This window comes from Theropithecus gelada, chromosome 4, assembly GCF_003255815.1.
Source record: "Theropithecus gelada isolate Dixy chromosome 4, Tgel_1.0, whole genome shotgun sequence".
NCBI classification, from domain to species: domain Eukaryota; kingdom Metazoa; phylum Chordata; class Mammalia; order Primates; family Cercopithecidae; genus Theropithecus; species Theropithecus gelada.
Genome location: NC_037671.1, coordinates 23,758,452 through 23,775,899, shown reverse-complemented (window position 1 = coordinate 23,775,899; position 17,448 = coordinate 23,758,452). Strand labels below are relative to the sequence as shown.

General features: G+C 40.7%; 1 protein-coding gene across 3 annotated transcripts in view; it reads right to left on the bottom strand.

The window, feature by feature from the left end:
- CDKAL1 (CDK5 regulatory subunit associated protein 1 like 1) overlaps positions 1-17,448 on the bottom strand; it is a 712,947-nt gene that overhangs the window by 512,467 nt on the left and 183,032 nt on the right. The gene's annotated exons all lie outside the window — the stretch shown is intronic.

Genomic DNA, 17,448 nt, shown 5'->3' with positions numbered 1-17,448 from the left:
GATGACGGCACCACTGTACTGTAGCCTGGGCAACAGAGCAAGGCCGTGTCTCAAAAAAAAAAAACAAAAAAAACTAAGAAGTAGAAATGCTGGTTCAAAACTATACATATATGGCTTTTTTAAAGCCTTTCTTTACTCAAGAGAGTTCCAGCAATATGTTTGATGTGACATTATTCATTTGGGTATGTGTATATATAGCCAACATTTATTTTGTGCTAGAAGACAGTAGTGAACAAAGCAGAACTTATATCCTTTCCTAGAAATTACTCAAATCTTTTGCCCACCTTAAAATTAAATTTTCAAGTCTTTAATTCTTTTGCATGTGTATGGGTTTTGGAGTGTGTTTTGATGCTTTGTTCACCTTTATTGCTGAGTCTTTGGGCACTGCGTATTATATACCAAATTGGGTCGCTCCTCCCACCACTACAAGCAACCTCTAGGTTTCTAAAACCAACTGGGAAAGATAAGGGTATTAGCAGCCCAGTTTTGGTAGGTGTGACATTAAACTCTACTACTACAAAGTGAACGGTCTCTAAACCTGGCACACCTTTTTGTCTTTGTCAACTTTTTCAAGAGTACAAATTCAAAACTAGATGCCAACAAAAAATTGGGCTCTTTGTGATAAACAGCCACATCAAAATTTTCTGGGAAGTACAGAGAATGATTAAATAAATGAATAGAGTACAAAATACTATTTTAACAGCACCTGCATTTCATTTCAATAGCTTCTTAGAACACTTTGATATAATTTTTCTTCTTGGAATCCTGAAAAAGCTTGTTAACGAAATAAAAACAAATCTGACTTTGGTAGATTGCATAATACAACCAAGAGAATTATGGCCTGGCTCTGCCACCTTGTTTTACTTTTTATCAGTACCAAGCACATCATTGCACATAGATACTTTTCTTGTATTAAATGTGAAATACCTTATCAAACAAAGAAAATCTTTCCATTTTCATTAGCCATGTATACAAAGAAGTTAACATCAAGTTGCTTTAACAACTTTCATTATAACACCTAGAATCGCTGCCAAACATCCAAGAGAGATGTTGAGATGACTAATAATTAAATCCAAATTTAAAAAGCTTACTTCCTATAATGCTATTCAATTACTTATTAAGCATCTCTAGGACATTATTACACTGAGTGTGTAAGAGAACACGGTAATGAAGAAGACAAGTGCCTTGCACTCAATGAGCTTATGGTTTACAATATTTGAAATATAAAAGAACATTAAAAACACAGCATCAAGTAAGGTGCCCTTGGTGACAGAGAGATGGATAGCTAACACACTACAAAGAGAAAAAGAATATGCAGAAAGGAAAACACAGGAAAAAGCTTCATGAAGAAATCTAGGAGGATTTTATTGGCAAGACAGGAGTAGGAAAAATGGAGATGGAGGCAGAGAAAGCTTAGGGCAGTTGTTAGAGCATGAACAAAGACAAGGAGGAGGAAAGCACTTCATTATATTCATAGAAATAATTTCTGTATATGGGAGAATGAGAGGCTTATACTGTAGAAAGAATCTTAAGAGGCTAGAGAGTCTCTTATTTCGTGGGCCGTATGGAAATCTCTTAAGTTTTGGTGGCAGAGTGGAACTTTGAGAACATAACACTGGTGACAGAGTGTAAAATGTCAATAGATTTGACATTGACATTCACCTTCTGTTTGCCCTAAATAGAAGGGGAAAAGAAGCCAGGAGGTGAGGAAATTAATTTAATACCCTAGGCAAAAGGATCAGAGAACCAGAATGCATGTGGAAGATTTTTTAAAAGATGATGATGATTAAAGAAACGGAGATTAGTTCCCTTGCTAGAATATACTTGAAAAATACCAGAGGAATCAAAGGTAATGCCAAAATTTTAGTCTAAAGTAGGGGTCAGCAAACTTTTCTTATTTATTTATTTATTTTTGAAACGGAGTTCCACTCTGTTGTCCAGGCTGGAATGCAGTGGCGCGATCTCGGCTCACTGCAAGCTCCACCTCCTGGGTTCATGCCATTCTCCTGCCTCAGCCTCCCGAGTAGCTGGGATTACAGGCGCCCGCCACCACGCCAGCTAATTTTTGTATTTTTAATAGAGACGGGGTTTCACTGTGTTAGCCAGGATGGTCTCGATCTCCTGACCTCATGATCCGCCCGCCTCAGCTTCCCAAAGTGTTAGGATTACGGGCGTGAGTCACCACACCTGGCGGGGTCAGCAAACTTTTCTATAAAGGGCCCGAAAGTAAATACTTTCAGCTTTGCCAGTCATAAGGTCTCTGTTGCAACTTCTTAACTCTGCCACCTTAGTGCAAAAGCAGCCATAGACAATAGTTACATGAATGGGCATCTAATATTAATAAAACTTTATTTACAAAAACAGGCAGCAGGCCATAGTTTGCTAATCCACAGCTCAAGAAAACAGAGAGAGAGAAAAAAAAAAAAAAACAAAGAAACAGTTGTTCCACTGGTTGTCAGAGCTGACTGAGTATTGGGATAGAAGGTAATAAATTCACGTAGGACACACTGAATCTGAGATTCTAGCAATGCCCATCAAATCTCTGAAATGCAAGTTGGCTGGCTGAGAATAAATAAGGATAGATTTCAAAGTGATAGTTGATGACAGTGGATGCAGCAGTGTCAAAGTGTGAGAGAATCTAATTGAATATAAAACGTTACAGTTTTATGGAGGTGTACAAACATTTCCATAGGATCAAAAATAATAGTGTGAAAACAAAGAACCAATGATACTATGACAATAAAAACTGTGGTTAGCACTTACATAGCACTTAATCAGGGTAATAACCATTATGTAATTAGTTATGCAGAATACTTGAAAACAGTACAGCCAATATATAACAACTCAGGGACAATGTTCTCATGACATGAAACAGGTGAAGGCTTATTTTAAGGGAATAAGAACACCAAAAAATTAAAAGAAAAATTGAGGTGCATTATTAAGTAATTCACACAAGATAGCCATTGATATGGTTAGGCTGTGTCCCCACCCAAATCTCATCTTGAACTGTAGTTCCCATAATATCCACATATCGTGGGAGGAATCTGGTGGGAGGTAATTGAATCATGGGGGTTGTTTCCTCCATGCTATTCTCATAATAATAAGTTCTCACGAGATCTGATGGTTTATAAGGGGCTTCCTCATTTGCTCAGCTCTCATTCTGTCTCCTGCTCCCCTGTAAAGACGTGCTTTCTGCCATGATTATAAGTTTCCTGAGGCTTCCCCAGCCATGCAGAACTGAGTCAATGAAACCTCTTTTCTTTATAAATTACTCAGTTTCAGGTATGCCTTTATTTGCAGTGTGAGAATGAACTAATACACCCATGTAACAAACCTGCACATGCACCCACTGAATCTAAAATAAAAGTTGAAATTAGTTTTTAAAAAAGGGAAGGCCGGGTGCAATGGTTCACGCCTATAATCCCAGCACTTTGGGAGGCCAAGGCAGGTGGGTTGCCTAAGGTCAGGAGTTTGAGACCAGTCTGGCCAACATGATGAAACCCGTCTCTACTAAAAATACAAAAAAATTAGCCAGGCATGGTGGCATGCACCTGTAATCCCAGTCACTCGGGAGGCTGAGGCAGGGAATTGCTTGAACCAGGCAGGCAGAGGTTGCAGTGAGCCAAGATCGCACCACTGCACTCCATCTTGGGTGACAGAGTGAGACTCCATCTCAAAAAAAAAGAGAAGAGGTGCAGCAGCTTGCCCCTTTAATCCCAGCTCTTTGAGAGGCCTAGGCAGGTGTATAGCTTGAGTCCAGGAAGGCGTTTGAGACCAGCCTGGGCAATGATGTGGAATTACATTGGCTTTGGGGAAAAAAAAAAAAATTCATTATTTCTTAAAATTTGGCTTTAAAATTCTAAGGCAGACCAGAACTATAATCTAAGCCAAAATCATAGTCGTCATGGAATATTAATGCTATACTTTACAAGTCACCAAATAAAGTAGCAAAGTTTTAATGCAAATTCACAGAGTATTTTTGTTCTCAACAGGCCCTTCTTATAGCTTGTTCTTTTTGTCTAGTTAGCTTTGTTCAAGTTAATAAAAGTCTTTAAAAATTTTCCTTTAAAAATGTACCCATCACAGACATATTTTTAAAACCTTTATCCTGCAAAATATGAATGGTGATAAGAATAATACCTTAAGAATATTTAAAATAGTATTAATTTCCATGTCTTCAGATAGTCTTGAAATGCTAATATAAAAACTGAATATAAATTTAATATAATGGGTCATTTTTTCTTGAAACATATTTCTAAATAAAGATATGTACTCTTGTCTAGAGCATTAACTTGAGTAATATAGAAAACATAAAGAAGATTTTCCCTCTTGTCTTCCAAAAACCAAGTGGAAGAAACAATTTGTGCAAAATCTTTTTCTTTTTCTTTTCTTTTTTTTCCTTTTTTTTTTTTTTTGAGACAGAGTCTTGCTCTGATGCCCAGGTTGGAGTGCAGTGGCACGATCTCAGCTCACTGCAACCTCCGTCTCCCAGGTTCAATTGATTCTCCTGCCTCAGCCTCCTGAGAAGGTGGCACTACAGGTGTGGGCCACCACACACGGCTAATCTTTGTATTTTTAGTAGAGATGGGGTTTCACCATGTTGGCCAGCCTGGTCTCGAATTCCTGACCTCGAGTGATCCACCCACCTCAACCTCCCAAAGTGCTGGGATTTCAGGCATGAGCCACCGTGCCCGGCCTGTACAAAATCTTAACATTCATAGTGTAATAAAAAATACATAAAGATGACAAAATATCATTCCCTTATTTCACAGATGAGAAGATTAAGATTTAAGAAGATGCAATGATTGAGGCCTAAATTCCCACAGTTTCCATAGTTAGTGCTGGAGCTGGCATGAGCACCCAAGATCTCCAGGTTCCGTGAATATCACATTTCAAAAACCCAATTGCATTCAACAATCAGAACTCGGCTGTGTTGGCCAATCTGAACTAAGCAAGTTTCAATCCTTCATTTGCACAAATGGACCTGATTGGAAACCTGGGTGGGAACTTTTGTTACAAAATGCAAGCCTCTTCATTCTCTAGAACGCACCTTTGTTTTACACTACAGGCTGCAAATTGTTCACTGGAATAAAATCTGTTTCCTCCAAATCCCTTTTTCAGAGAACTTTTGTTCACAAGCATTTCATGTTTTCATTCTACAATTTGTTCATGTATCACACGCCAGACACAAGGAAAAATAAAGATACAAAGATAGTCATTGATCTAAAGTTCACAGTTTGGAGCGAGAAGGAAGAAATATGCTTTAGAAGCCAATTTTTCGCGTAAAAGGGAAGAATGGAAGAACAGAGATGTGCAGGTGGCAAGAACAGCTGCAAGTAGCTGTGGGACAGTCATCATGCACCCTTGTCAAGAGACCCAAGGCTATCAATGTAATGCAGGAAAAGTGGTTTTCCCTTCAAGCATGACTTCATCACCCTGACTCCCACTGAGGTCCCTGAGGGACTAGGTCAGGGGCACTGGGGCAGCTGAGCAGCTGAGACTAGAGTCCTCCCAACCTACACTGCAACCTGTTACTGTGTTTCCATCTGCTTTACAAGGGCAACAAGGGTCTGTGAAAGATTAATTTGAAGGTTTTGTGGATTTTAAGGGGAAGAAATGAGGATACAGATACAGACTTCTGTGAAGAGGCTGAGGGTGTTTAAAAAGCTGGTTCACTATAGAAAGAGAAATTCAATGACACACACACACACAGTTTAAAAAAGAAACTACAGGGGGAAAATGATGGGGGGAAAAGTAAACGATGGAAAAAAGTCAAAAGGTGGTACCTGCAGAAATTAGAAAATGGTGACTGTGGTGCTTGCACAATGAGTAACGGATGAGAAGTACAGTAAAAATAAAATAAGCACCAGAGGGGCTTAACTAGCCTTATGGCTCTAAAGTGAACAAGGTGCAGACAATAGGAATGATTCCTTAGGCTTATAAGAAGATGCTTGTCAGCCAGATGCAGTGGCTCACACCTGTAATCCTAGCACTTTGGGAAGCAGAGGCAGTTGCGCGTGGTCAGGAATTTGAGACCAGCTTGGCCAACATGACCAAACCCGATCTCCACTAAAAATACAAAAAAAAAATAAATAAATAAATAAAAATTAGCCGGGTGTCATGGTGCACAGCTGCATTCCCAGCTACTCAGGAGGCTGAGGCAGGAAAATCGCTTGAACCTGGGAGGCAGAGGTTGCATTGAGCGAGATGGTGCCACTGCACTCCAGCCTGGGTGACAGAGCGAGATTCTGTCTCAAAAAAAAAAAAGAAAAGGAGAAGGAGATGGTTCTCATAGCCAGGCAAGATGGTACACACCTGTAGTCCCAGCTACTCAGGAGGCTGAGGTGCAGGGAGAGTTTGAGCCTAAAAGGTCCAGGTTGCAGTGAGCTTGGACTGTGCCACTACACTCCAGCCAGGGGAACAGAGCAAGACGCCATCTCAAAAAAAATTTTTTTTAATTAAAAATTAATATTTTTAAAAAGAGAGAGAAGAAGATGCTTCTGAGTCCTACCAGGCTGGCTGCTACAGGTCATCCTCCCTGGAAATCTTTCCCCAGATGCCCTGGCAGCAAGGTAAGGGGAGAGATCCTTGTCATCCTGGGAGGCTGGCTACTGTTGGCTATGGTCTGATGGGGCTCCATGACAAAATGAATGGATGAGACTGGTTACTTATGAGTTCTGTGCCTGGGCCCATTTAACTCTAGGTAAACCTAAAAAATCAAATTCCTGAACCTGCCAAACTGAACCTTTCATACCCTGAAAATTACTGTCAACACCTATTTATGTCACCTGATAGACAGCTTGTCTCTATGACACACGTTTCCACTTCTCTACAACTGAAACTACAATCCTTCAAGATAATGAAGCATATATACTACCTAGCTTCTCAGGCTAGTGACTTAAAAGCTGTATCTAAAGCACTAAAGGCCGTAAGTTTGTTCTTTGATTTAAAAATTCAATGTCAAGTCATTTGTGCAAGTGATCCCAATCAGTTAACAGCAAGTCCATCCTTCCAGTTCTTCCCGTAACTCTTAGAATTACTTTTAACTTCTCTCACACTCAATCCATCAGCAAATCCCACCCAGAAATATGCCACGTTTCAACATACCTCAGAAATAAGTCCAGGTTTAAACCACTTATCACCACCCCCACAGCTACCACCGTGGTCTAAGCCAGTAACACTTTTTCCCTGCTGCCTTCCATCTTCATTCCCTTAGACTTTGGTCTCAACACAGCAGTGGTCATTTTAAAACAGAAGCCAGAACATGGTACTCCTCTCCTCAAAATCGTTTCATATATCATCATCTCATAAGAACTAACAGTTCATAAGAATCGCCTACAAAGCTCTAACTACCTGGGCATCCCCCCCTTCTGTGTTCCTTCCCTTACTTCTCCTACTCTTTCCTCATTCACTCTGTTCCAGCCATAGAGGCCTTTTGAGTGTTCCTGAAAAAAAGTCATGCATGCACTTGACATTAAGCCCTAGCACTTGCCGTTTCTCCACTGATACGTTCTTGGCCCAGATGTCCACATGGTTCACTTTCCTTCATCTGCCTCAACTTTGCTCACATCACTCTCTTACCTGCTTAAAACTCTTATACCCCACAGCAACACCACTGGCTGCTTCCATGCTTTATTTCTTCTCCTTTTTTTTTTTTAGACGGAGTCTTGCTTCTTAGCCCAGGCTGGAGTGCAGTGGTGTGATCTCAGCTCACTGCAACCTCCGCCTCCTGGGTTCAAGCAATTATCCTGCCTCAGCCTCCCAAGTAACTGGGATTACAGGCACGTTCCACCACGCCCAGCTAATTTTTGTATTTTTAGTAGAGACAAGGTTTCACCATGTTGACCAGGCTGGTCTCGAACTCCTGACACGAGTGATCTGCCTGCCTCAGCCTCCCAAAGTGTTGGGATTACAGGCATGAGTCACCACGCCTGGCCTATTTCTTTTTCATAGTACTTCTCATCTGCTCCTCTACCATGTAATTTTTCTTTCTTTCTTTCTTTCCTTCCTTCCTTCCCTTTCTTTCTCTCTTTCCTTTCTTTCTCTTCCTTTCTTTCTTCCTTTTTCTATTTTTGGGTCTGGCTCTATGTATCTTTCTTTCTCTTTCTTTTTTCAGGTCTGGCTCCTTTCTTTCTTCCTTTCTTTCTTTTCGGGTCTGGCTTCTTTCTTTTCTCTCTTTCTTTCTCTCTTTCTTTCTTTGTTTCCTTCTTTCTTTCTTTCTGTCTGTCTGTCTGTCTTCTTTCTTTCTTTCCTTTCCTTTCTTTCTTTCCCTTCTCCCTCTCTTTCTTTCTTTCCTTCCTTCCTTTCTCTTTCTTTCCTCTTTCTTTTTTTCAGGGTGTGGCTTCATCTCAGCTCAGTGAAACCTCCACCTCCCAGGCTCAAGTGATCCTCCTGCCTCAGCCTCCCAAGTAGCTGGGACTACAGGCACACGCCACTATTACCCAGATACTTTTTGATTTTTGTTTTTTGTTTTTTAGACACAGGGTTTTGCTCAGCCTGGTCTCAAACTCCTGAGCTCAAGTGATCTGCCCATCTCGGCCTCCCAAAGTGCTGGGATTACAGGCATAAGCCACTGTGCCAAGTCAATGTAATTTTCTTATTTAACCTTTTAATAGTCTGTCTCCAACCACCTCCTTCCTCCAGAGCATGAATGTCATAAAGATGGGGATTTTTGTGTATTTCAGTCCACAAGGATGTTACCAGACTTCGAATATGCCTGGCACATTGTAGTAGCAAAAAGGAAACAGGAGAGAACTCAAAGTACAACCACGAGGAGTAGCTAATATGAATCATGGCATAGGCACATAAAGGAACCTTATAGTCATTTGAGAAGCAGGGTAGTAAAATGGTTAGCCCCCAGACTTAAGCCAGGCTGCCTGGGTTCCAACACTGGCTCTGCTATTTACTAACTATATAACTGTAGGGGAATTACTTAACCTCTCTGTGCTTCCGCTTCTTCACCTGTAATAGAAGTTCCTACCTCATGAGGTTGTCATGACAGTTAAATGTTGTTAATATGTGAAAAGCACTTTAAAACTGCTGCCATGCAGTAAGTACTTTATAAACAGAGAATTATAGAGATCTACAAGTGCTGACAAGGAAATGTGTCCACAATATATGGTTACACGAAAGTAGCAAGTTATTGAACAGGACATAAACTAGGTCCAATTTTCATAAAGAAGGTACATGCATAGAAAATTGTAGATTTTGAAAGATACATGCGTAGAAAAGGTACACTGTGAAAGAAAATACTCCAAATTGTAAATAACTACCTTTGTTGGATAAGACATTAAGAACAAAAAGAAGAAACTCTCAAAGCCTGACACCAAAACAGAGCAAGAGGAAAGAGTTCCCCAGCAGCAGTGGTAAGGCTGCATCCTGACAAGCTCCTTGGAAGGCATCATCCTAAGATTAAGACTAACCCAAGAGGACACAGATGCCATAAACAGTACCTCCCTATCTACCTGCCTAACTTGCTTTATGTAACCTCAAAGAGTTCCCCAACATTAGGGGAGTTTCTCTTGGATAGGAAGGTTGCCTGTTTGAATGGATTTTACCCAACTGGTCAATATTTTCTACAATATCCCTGATAAGTGGTTACGTGGCTTCTGCTTTATTTCATCAGATGCAGGGAGTTCATTACTTTAAAATTTCCATATCACAAATGCCATATGTTATTGTTATAAAACTTTAATTCATATAGCTTTCACCTATTCATCCAAATTTGCCCTTTTAATCTCAAAAAACTGAACCACACCCCAAATCATTTTTCGTCAAAAAAAGAAAAAAAAAGAAAGAAAGAAAAGAAAAAAAAGTAATCATTCTAATGAAAATGTTTCCATGACATGCTTATCTTTCTTATTACACAGAATATAGCGAATCTAAGTGACTTTGTAAGGTGATTGCCTCAGATAATCAAGAGTACATGTAGAATTTCAAATTTTTAGAGGACATCAAAAGCTTTCCAGCCCTGTCATTTCGTTTTATAAAAGAGGAAACTGAGGATAAGAAAAATTAAATGGCTTGTCCAAGGTCAAAATAAAGACAGGGTCATTACTGGATATCATCTATCACTGCCCTTTGCTTCAAAATAATAATGCCCTAAGCTAGGGGTTACCAAGCTCCATCAAGCTGTGTGGCCCCATAATACATAATCTCAGTAAGCCATACCTATTCATTCTTCTGTTTCTTTTGTAAGGGTCACCTATTACTTTGCAATATGTCAATTTCTAACTTACTCACTCAATGTACTATCACCATTTCTAACTGCTACATAATGAATCCATAAAAATTTCTGGAGTAAATGATGAAAATCAACAATTTCTTTTATATATGATTTTTAAATTCATTAATGAATATTTATTTTGTGCCTATCATGCATACAATATAAGCTTAGATGCCTGTCAGATACCAAGAGGAATTTTTGCTTCAAAGAATACACATGAAGTTGGAAAGACCACCCTCCACTGAAATATAAAAATTATACAGAAATACACATTAACACTTAAATAAAAGGTTTAAACATTATTTGTACATTAATAAATACAAATAAGTTCACAGACCAGTGGCCACTAGACACTCACCAGTAAAAACAAAAGCAAAGAACAGAAAAGCCCTCATGTACCCCAAATACATGCAGTTACATATAAATCATATATATGCAGTACTACAGTACTATATTGCACACATTATAAAACATACTTTGAAATTAGTATCTTTTTAAGTGAAAAACAGCAAAAGAAAAATTACTGTTCTGAGTTCAAATACGACAGAACTCACTGTAGGTCCAAATATGGCCCTTACAAAGTCTGTTGTAATATTATCAGTTACCTCGAAACTCATTTACTCATGGAAGGGGACAAGAATATACCATCCAAAAATATGCCACTATAGCATAAGGACTATTTTGAGCTGAAAGCATGCAAGAAAAAGGAGACACAGAAAAAAAGCTCCCTGTCCTTCCCCATCTTACTAAAAACAGGACATAAAGTTCCATTTGTAAAGGTGTCTCCCTCTCCAGTATCAGGAAGAGAACTACTCTGAAGACAACTCTTGGCACCTGAAAAGATTCTAGTTTGCATTTTAAAAAACCTTACAAATGACCCTTATTTACTGTATTCTTTTTAGTCCCTTTCCCACAACTTACCCCACCAAGAAGCCCCAAACCTTTTCTTCTTTGTCTAACAAGACTCTATATTTCATTCCCTTTGTTAAGATGGTATATAAGCCCCAAATTCTAACTGTGTCATTAAGTCACATTTATTTGTTAAGTCCTGTATATCCATATGTAATTATGTGTATTTTTTTATTCCTGTTAATCTGTCCTTTATCATTTTGATTCACAGTCCTCAGCTACTGAGCCTAAGAGGGTAGTGGAAGAGCTTTTTTTCCTCCTGTGACCTGCAAGATCAAAATGATGCCCCTTAATCAACTAAGACAAACCCTAAGGTTAAGGAAACAGTTACCTGTGGGTCAAGGGTTCAGGGCCTGGCTGGCATGGCATTTTTCTAAATTCCTACGGCTACAAGAATAACCACCCTCTTGTTTAACTCCTTAACAATAGGAGCTATCAGGCAAATTATCAGAACTGATTTACAGCCCAGGCCGCTTGATTGTACAGATGATGGGCCTCATAAACATTCTTTTCTGATAAGCTACCAGAGACCAGAAACCAGTTTCAGCTAGCTTATAGAGGCTGCACAAAGTCTTTGTGTGCCATTGTTCACCTTTTGACATAAATAGTGAAATTCCACCTCATTTTAACGCTAAAACCCCACCACAAAGCGAATATGGGATATATGTTACATATATGTTTATTCATTATGCATGTATTCAGCTCCCCTCATAAATATGTATAGCTTTTCCCCCAAACCTGCTGAATATGTATGACTCCATTGTGTAATACAGAACTGGTAAGGCATAAAACACAGTCTGTCCTTTTCCTCTAAAGAGAGAGAGCACCTTCAGTCTATGCTGGAGACTTCCTCTTCTCAGCTTACATACCAGTATCACCAATAAAAGTTCTCCTTTGTACTATTTAGCCACCTTGAGACTCTTTGGGATGACACTTCCCTATACCATGAAATGTAAGGTTCAATGGTATTTTTGTGTTGTCAGCAAAAAGAGTCAAACTCCAAAATATTTAAAGAAGTTTATTATGTGCTAAATATGAGTGACCATGGCTTCAGGCACAGTCTCACGAGGTCCTGAGAACACCTGCCCAGGGTTGCTGGGTTACAGTTTGATTGTATATGTTTTAGGGAAATATAAGACATCAGTCAGTACATGTGAGGTATATATTGGATTGGTGCAGCAAAGTAGGATAATTGGAGAGCAGGTGGGGGAGGTGGGGGTCACACAGGTCATAGATGGTTTCCAAGATTTTCTGATTGACAATTGTTCAAAAGAGTTATTATCTAAGACCTGGAATCAACAGAACTGTCTGGGGGATTGTGGAGACCAAGGTTATTCTGTAGACGAGGTCTTATAGGTGGCCACCCTTAGAGACAAATAAATGGCAAATGTTTCCTATCTAGACCTTCAAAAGGTGATAGACTCTCAGATGCAAATATTCCCCCCATAAAAGATGACTTTGCAGGGCCATTTTAAGATACAGCAAAAAAAAAAAAAAAAGGTATTTTAGGGTAAAATATTTTGATTTTTCTTACCTGTCATGTGATATTATGCCAGAGTCAGGCTGAAAAGTAAGGCATATTACATAGGGTTAAATAAAACCCATCTGACGAAATTTACAGGGTTTGCAGGGTGTGATTCCCTAGATCCCTTACATAAGAATTTGGGCAAGAGAGAAAAAAGGTTAGAGTTTAGTCCTCAGTGTAACTTTTTTTTTTTTTTTGTTTTGAGACGGAGTGTCACTCTTGTTGCCCAGGCTGAGCACAATGGCATGATCTCAGCTGACCGCAACTTTGGTCTCCCAGGTTCAAGCGATTCTCCTGCTTCAGCCTCCCGCATAGCTGGGATTACAGGCATGTGCCAACACACCCGACTAATTTTGTGTTTCTAGTAGAGACAGGGTTTCTCCATGTTGGTCAGGCTGGTCTTGAACTCCCGACCTCAGGTGATCCGCCTGCCTCAGCCTCCCACAATGCTGGGATTACAGGCATGAGCCACCGTGCCCAGCTAGTCCTCAGCGAAACTTTAAGAACCAAAGGAAAGTCAGTTGAGTGAGGCTTACGGAAGTCAGACCACGGCATATACGCCTCACTGCATTCAAAACTCACCTTGCATGGCATGCAGCATCTGAATCAATTATTTCCTTCTTGTTAAGCAAGGTAAAGTAAAGCTCTCCATTCTTAAAGGGATTAACAAAAGTAATCTCAAGTATATGGCATGTATTCTATATTCCTATTATGAAGAATATCCTCATAAAATGAAAAAAACAATCTATAATTAGTTCACCTCCCCTAAGATCAATATCCTGATACTCTACTCACAGCAACACTGTAGAAGTTAATACCTTTCAACAAGGGCAGAAAGAGAGAAAAGAAAAAAGCGGAGGCGGGGAGGAAACTCAAGAATATATCAGTATATCAGAACACCTTCATAAAGTGACACTGAGAAGAGAAGCCCTGATCAGCTGTTACATTTACTGAATTCACCATCCAATTTGCACATCTCATTGTACTTTACCCTAATTATCACATTCACCAAGAATGACTAAAATTAAATGAGGACATGCATCTATATTTTGGGGTAGAGAAGGAAGAAATTTACAATTCTGGTTCCTACTAAAGATTTACTTAAAAGGATAAGGTTTATGAGATACTTATATTTTCTAGCTTAGTGTTAAAAAGTCCTGAAGGAAAATGCATACCTGGGCTTATTTCTAGCTCCATCTACCTGAATGCTATGTGAGCTGTAGTACTAAGAGATCCCAATCTGGTTTCAGGTGGAAGACACAGCCAAACGAATTTATTTGTTTGTTTGTTTGTTTGTTTGAGGCAGGGTCTCCCGCTGTCAGACAGGCTGGAATGCAGGGTCATGATCTTGGCTCATTGCAACCTCTGCCCGCCAGGCTCAGCCTCCCGAGTAGCTGGGACTATAGGCACAAGCCTCCACTCTCAGCTTTTTTTTTTTCTTTTTTAAGTAGAGATGAGGTTTCACCTTGTTGCCTACATTGGTCTGGATCTCCTAAACTCAAGCCATCTGCCCCCCTTGGCCTCCCAAAGTGCTGGGATTACAGGTGTAAGCCACTGTACCTGGTCTCATATTAAGAACTGGCCATATAATCTGAATTAAAATTTGTTTTTAATTCATAAAAGGTTATCAAACAAAATTTTACAAAGTTTTTCTACATCTTTATCAAAGTCACTTTTCAAAAAGAAAAGGTATTAATGTAAAAGCTACTTCCTTGCAGGGAGTAACAAAAATGCCCTTTGTTATTCAAAATAATACAAAATTGGCTGGAGGTGATGGCTCACGCCTGTAATCCCGGCACTTTGGGAGGTCAAAGTGGGCAGATCACTTGAGGTCAGGAGTTCAAGACCAGCCTGGACAACATGGTGAAACACCATCTCTACCAAAAAATACAAAAAAAAAATTAGTCAGGCGTGGTGACGCATGCCTGTACTCCCAGCTACTCGGGAGGCTGATGTGGGAAAATCACTTGAACCTGGTAGGCGGAGGTTACAGTGAGCCAAGATCACACCACTGCACTCCAGCCTGAATGAGAGAGTAAGACCCTGTCTCAAAAACAACAGCAAAAAAAGTGGCAAACCAAGAGCCACTTGAGTCCTGGGAAAGATAAGAATCTGAAATGGTGTCTCCTTAGCAAATTTACATAGTCACAAAATTCCCCACTCTCTGAATAGAGGCAAAAGAAGAAATAAACTTCCTTCAAAGCTACCTCAACTGGGCTTCAGCAAGTTGTAATTCTGCATAATCAAAAAGTTCCACTAAAGGGGCAAGAGGCAGCGACTAACAGTATTTTAGGACACTTAAAAAAACTCATTTTTCTTTCTGTTCCCATAGCACTCCTATAAACATGGTGAACATTCCTAAAAACCATCAAACTTTCCGTAACAAGTGTGGCAAGCACCAACCCTACAAAATGACACAGTACAAGAAGAGCAAGTGATGCAGGATTTTTCTCAGCCCCTTCGCTGGACTCCCAGCAGGGGTGCCCCCTCTACTCGGCCACCACACTCAACACCTTGTGGAGGGAACACATGAGCAAGCAAGTGCGGGACCTGGCCAGCGGCTCCAGACGCCAACACAGAAGCAAGCTCCGTGCGGGGCCCACGGCCAGACCAGGCATGTCGCCTCAAGGGGAACACAGCTGCACCCAGGTGAGGATGCCCATGACCCCGAAGCCCCAGAGGGGGTGATACAGTGCTCCTTTAGTTCTGCCATCCACAGGGAGCGGTGTATTAGCAGCTCAGTTGGCCCTTGAAGTGGCTTCCAGGTGAGGGTGCCCACGACCCTGAAGCCCCAGAGCAGGTGTTACAGTGCTCCTTTAGTTCCACTGTCCATGGACAGTGGTGTGTTAACAGCTCAGTTGGCCCCTTGCCTCATTGCATGGGGCAGCTGCCCTCCACTGGAAAGGGCAAAGGGCTGGTGTAGCAGCCTTTCTGGGTACCCACAGTTGATGGGTCCCAACCTCTTGTCCAGCATCCAAGAAGAATGAGGTCACATGGATAGCTGAAGGATGGTGAAGGCAGAGAATTTTACTGAACAATGAAAACAGCTCTCAGCAGAAAGAGGAGGTGGAGAGGGGACGGGAAGTGCAGGTTATCTTCCCTGAAGTCAGGCTCCCGCTCCCTCTCCCTCACCCTCTCCCCCAACTGAGTCTGGGGTCTTTATAGGCACAGGAACAGGGCAGGTCATAGGTAGTTCTGGAAAAGGCAGCAATCAATTGGTAAAAAGGCATTAATCAGAAAGAACCAACCAGAAGAGAGTGGGCAAACAGGAACAGAAGTTCTCACTTTGGGCTGCGGGTTTCAGGCTGTTTTTTCATTTTGGTTTTTGATGGTGAGGTTTCACCAGGGACCGGCCCCTGTCTGTCTAGAATTTCTCTGCCTCCTGCCTCTATTACAAGGATTCTATGTATGCCCAGGGTAAGCAGCATTATGACAGGAAGCAGAGTGGCTATGGTGGGAATACTAAACCCATTTTCTGGAATTCTGGGAAAATGCTACATCTAAAAAGAAGATTGTGCCGAGGCTTCAGTGCTTTGAGCCCAATTGCAAATATAAGAGAATGCTGGCTGTTAAGAGATGCAAGCATTTTGAACTGGGAGGAGAAAAGAAGAGAAAGAGCAAAATTAACTAGTTCTAAGCATCACCTTTTATGATGAAGACAATAAAATCTTGAGGGTACATTCAGGGGGGAAAAAACCCCTCATTTTTAACATACTCTACTTGAATTAACTATTTCACAATGTATTATGATCTCCCAAATTATCCATGTTGTTTTCACAGCAAATGAAAGCTGGCCTTCATAATTAAGATGGATAAATGATAATTTGAGTCCCCTGCCTTTGCAGGAGTTGGCTTCCAGAGTAACCTGCAAGTAAGTTGAGGCTACAAGTATGGCTCTCAATATAAAAGTAGTTCTACATAAAGTAACAAAATTTGGCCAGGCATGGTGGCTCACACCTGTAATCCCGGCACTTTGGGAGGCAGAGGTGGGCAAATCACTTGAGATCAGGAGTTCGAGACCAGCCTGGCCAACATGGTGAAATCCTGTCTCTACTAAAAATACAAAAATTAGCCAGGCCTGGCGGTGTATGCCTGTAATCCCAGCTATTCGGGAGGCTGAGGCAGGAGAATCACTTGATCCCAGGAGGTGGAAGTTGCAGTGAGCCGAGACTGCGCCACTGCACTCCAACCTGGGCTACAGTGTGAGACTCTCTCTCAAAAAAACAAAAAAGAAGTAGAGAGTAAAGAAAGCCAGATAACAGAGGCTGGGAAGGGTGACTGGGGAGAAGGAACGATGAAGAAAGGTGGGTTAAATGGTATGAACACAGAGTTAGAAGGAATAAATTCAATATTTGATAGCAGAGTAGGATGACTACAGTTAACAAACATGTGCTGTACGTGGGTGGTGGACACCCTAAACGCTCTGACTTGTTTATTATGCATTACACACATGTAACTAAATTTCACATGTACCTCACACATTTGTACAAATTGTTTTTAAAGGAAAAGGTAGACAAACAAAAAATGCCTATATATGGGGCCTGTAACCATTAGCATCACAACCAGGAAAGCAGAACAGTGCCACCAAATGACTTAAAACCACCACAGGGCCCAAAACCGCATCAAGAAGACCAGTAGCTTCCCTACGCCATAAGGAAGCCAATCGCCTGAGGAAGGCAATCCTCAGAGAACCATGATCTTGTCACCTTTGAATATTCAATCACCAAAATCCAGACTATGGAAAGGCTACAGGTCAAAAGGTTCTTCAAAAAGTAAATTGTAAGGAACA